Raw genomic sequence first — 4,329 nt, 5'->3', positions numbered from 1 at the left:
CCGCGGGACTCTCGCAGATTTATGAATGAAAGTCACTTCCTACTGTAAGTCTGTGCTACTGAAACAACAACACACACTTAGTCTGCCAGAACACACACACACACACACACGGCTTTCCACATTTAACTCATAAATACAGTTTCAACAACCAATGAACCAACGTAAACTGGTATCTTCTGGCTGGCTGTGGATGACTAGATTTAATTATTTGATCAGTTGATTGGACTTCAGCATTAATGGTGGGAGGTGTGGGGTAAGTTGTCACAATGGTAACCTCATGAATTGTGTGTAAAATAAATGCGACAACTTGCCCCACGTAGGGTTGCCAACCGTTCCGTATAATACGGAATCGTCCCGTATTTAAGGCATCAAAGAAGCGTTCCATATGAAAGCTATACGGAACGCAGTTTGTCCCGTATTTAAGGCATATGCCGTATGAACACCTAGACCATACGAATAACAAACTCTAAATTGAGAATTAATCATTCTTTTTTGACAAGTGTTTGATTTGTGAACATAGCCGTTCCAGGGAGGCTTTAAGAGCAAGCGGAATCCTCTTCTCAGCGAGCGCGACTCTAACGGAGTTGGGTTTTTTAACGACCGCGTTTCGACTTCAGCAAATCAGTTTGAGCGAATGCAAACATCGTGATTCCGACATCCAGCCACGCAAGAAAACGTGCATTTACCTGAGGGAAGACGTGATCAATAAGGAAAGTCGTATTTACATTTACAGTTTTTTTCGATTGCTAAATGACAGTGGGCACAACTGGAGCTACATGTGCAAAACTCTAACTACAGTCTGCACTACCAACAGTCACCTGAGCTAAACAGTTCACATCACCTGCAAAACTCATTCCAAGCAACACAACTCTTAACACATGGCTCAAAACAGGCTCAGTGCAGCCAAACACTATGCACAACCCTCACTGAGATAACACACACTGTCACTCAGAACACACTGAGAGTAAAAACACTAGCATCAAACACCAATACAGAAAATACAAACTTATTTTTTGGGACCTGTGATATTTTTTCAGGATTCTTTGATAAATAAAAGGTTAAAAAGAACAGTATTTATTCAAAATAAAAATTGTGTTAAATATACACAACTATTCCAAAAAAAAAAAAAAGTTTGGGGTCAGTACATTTATTTTATTTTTTCTTCTTCTTCTTCTTTTTTTCTTTTTTTAAAGAAACTTTTAGAATACTTTTATTCAGCAAGGATGTCATTGATGAGCATAAGAGACTCCATTTAAAAAAACATTACAAATCTAAAAGATATACCTGTGTGTGTGTGTGTGTGTGTGCGTGTGTGTGTGTAAAATAGGCCTGTGTGTGTATCCCTTATTATGTCCCTTATTTTTCTATGAAAAACCACAATTGTTCCTTATTTTCCTTTTCTGAAGTTGGCAACCCTAATTGTGTAGCTTTACTATGGGCTACAGATGATTTCACCCGTCTATCTCTAATCTGAACATACTGTTACAAGCTAACATCTACCCTATAACTGATCTAGCAACAGATTATTCCAGAACCTCCTTTATCTCACTGCATTGTTTCGCACATTTTGTGACCTTTGGCTTCTGAAAGGCTTGTTCTCACGACAGCTCTAGGTGATATTGCTCACAATTGCCTGTCAAAATATAGCCTACCCTGGCAGTGCTATCTATGATACAACAATGATTTCAGTTAGTAATACTATGGTATTTTGATGCATTTCGTGGTATGAATGATATACAGTATATCTAGCAGTGTATGTAAGGCTGGACGCTTACACTGCTATTCTGAACTAATAATCAGAACGAAAGGCAGTTGAAGGACAATAATTGAATCACTGATTCAATTAAAGTTGTTTTCATTTAACCTCTAGTCGTTTGAAGGTAAAAATCTTTCTATATCGACAGTTTCCTTTTCCTCTTGTATCCAGAGCAAAGCATGGTCAAACATAAATAAATGCATTTTAAAAATAGACTGTTCAAGTTAATATTGTGAGGTACATTTCAGATGAAATGTTGTCAGATTTGTCTCTGTTGCGGCAATGAAAATCGTTCCAAGCAGAGTCACAGCAGAACTGTTGTGTCACAAATCAGCACAGCAAGCCCTCTTGACTTTTTTGAACGAGTTGGGTGAGTAAATGATTCAATGACCCATTCGTTAAAGGGGTCATATGATGCGATTTCAATTTTTCCTTTCTCTTTGGAGTGTTACAAGCTCTTGGTGCATAAAGAAGATCTGTAAAGTTGCAAAGACTAAAGTCTCAAAACCAAAGAGATATTCTTTATAAAAGTTGAGTTAACCACGCCCCCCTAAAACGGCTCGTTCTAACACGCCCCCACATTTCAGTTACTCCTAACAGTACATTGACTGAACTGCTAAAAGAGAACCGATGATGGGATGTGCACGAGCAGAGCAGCAGGACTGAGTCGGCATCACAGTATGTGAGGGGCGTAACATTTCCGTCTCATGCTTGAGGTATTCGGCCAATCACAACGCACTGAATAGCTGGCAATCACAGCACACCTCGCTTTTTCTGACCGATGAGCTTTGTAAAAATCGACGTGTTTCAGAAAGGCGGGGCATAGAGGAGAAACAATAATGTACAGTATGTGGAAAATAATGTGTTTTTTTAACTTTAAACCGCATAAACACATTTCATTATACCAAATACACAAAATAATGTTCTTTTTAGCAGCATCATATGACCCCTTTAAGACAGACACTTGCTCCGCTCCTCAATGAATCAGCCATTTAGAAAGAATTGGTTGAGTGAATCAATCAATGACTTGTATATTTTAAAGTACATTTTCCCCCCAACACTTCATATTTTTATATTAAAAATATCTCATATTTAAAACTTTAAGCTCATAGCATCATGTAAGCAGCTGACACATAATTGCAGTATAAATGTTTCCATGGCATCTCTGAGCTGCATTAAATGATCTGTGTAAATACATCTAAATGCAGCGTCTGCAGTGCAAAGATGGGTTTTGTTGATACTGATTTAATATGACTGATAACAGCCCTATTAGTGTCTTATTCTAGTTGCATTAATTAAATACATTTTTGCATGAAAGGGAATGCATACATTTAGGAAGATTGGAAATTTTGCCCTTATAAAGGTAAAAATACCCCTGGAAATCAGTTTCAGGGAGCGAAGGTAGTTTTGTTTCGCTGCTTTTAGTTTGGGATTATTTGTCAGTTTTTATCCTGGCTTCACTGAATCCTGCAAAGCGTTTGAACTGGTCTGACAGTTTTCAATAAGCATATTAATGAATCCATTCCACCGCGACAGGCATTTGTGTTTATGAAGTTACACATTAGCATTAGTGTTTTGATATTCTTTTGCTTTGAAAATGTCTTATATGCATCTGGAATAGAGTCGTTCACAAATTAAACTGCTTCATCATCACTTAGCCTTGCAATAAAGAAGGGTTTACATCGAACTCAATCCAAATAATGTATTCGTTTTTATAATAGTTCCAAATAATCCAGCTATGCTTTAATGCAGATGCTTCACATTTTATTATTCACATTCAGGGCCGGTTCTAAACCTTTGGAGGCTCTAGGCATCGCTAAACCCCTCCACCTTTCAGAATAAATACAAAAGGCAAACAAACTGATTGCTAACCTTTTTATTTACACAACAATATATTTATATATATTTTTACTTGTCCGTATTAAACTTTAACTAAGATCAACACAAACCTCATCAGTGATCCTACAACAGGTAATGTTTAAAACAAGTAATGTCATCAGATAAACTGCATTGGTTTTTCTAAACAGTTAAAAAAGGCATGACAACACGTTTCCGCCCCATTATTTTAAAAAGGTAACTTTATTAAACGCTTTTAAGTCAGTTTATTTTACTTCAATTAAAAACTACAAATAAAGTCACACTGACTAAAAATTAAGGCATCCAGGAATCATCAGTCCAACTAATTTTTTTTTTTTTTTAATCATACCACTGTCCCTCTCTGTCCTTATATCTTACCTTAAAAGTATCTTTCTTAAAAAGCAATCTTTCTGAAAATCATTCACTCTCTGTCAGATTCTTCCCATTAGCTTCTTATTAAGTATATTATTATTTTATTTTATTTATTATTTCTATGGACCACGTTTTGTCTGCAGGATATGTAGGTTCATGCCAATTTTGAAAAATTGCCACCAATGCTGTATTTATTTGATGAAAAATACTGTAAAAATTGTGAAATATTATTACAATTTCAAACAACTGTTTTCTGTGTGAATATCTGTTAAACTGTAATTTATTTCTGTGATGCGCAGCTGTATTTTCAGCATCATTACTCCAGTCTTCAGTGTCACATGATC

Source organism: Sinocyclocheilus rhinocerous, unplaced genomic scaffold, assembly GCF_001515625.1.
Source record: "Sinocyclocheilus rhinocerous isolate Xijiao unplaced genomic scaffold, SAMN03320098_v1.1 scaffold554, whole genome shotgun sequence".
Taxonomy (NCBI): Eukaryota; Metazoa; Chordata; class Actinopteri; order Cypriniformes; family Cyprinidae; genus Sinocyclocheilus; species Sinocyclocheilus rhinocerous.
Note: the sequence above shows the minus strand (reverse complement) of the source record.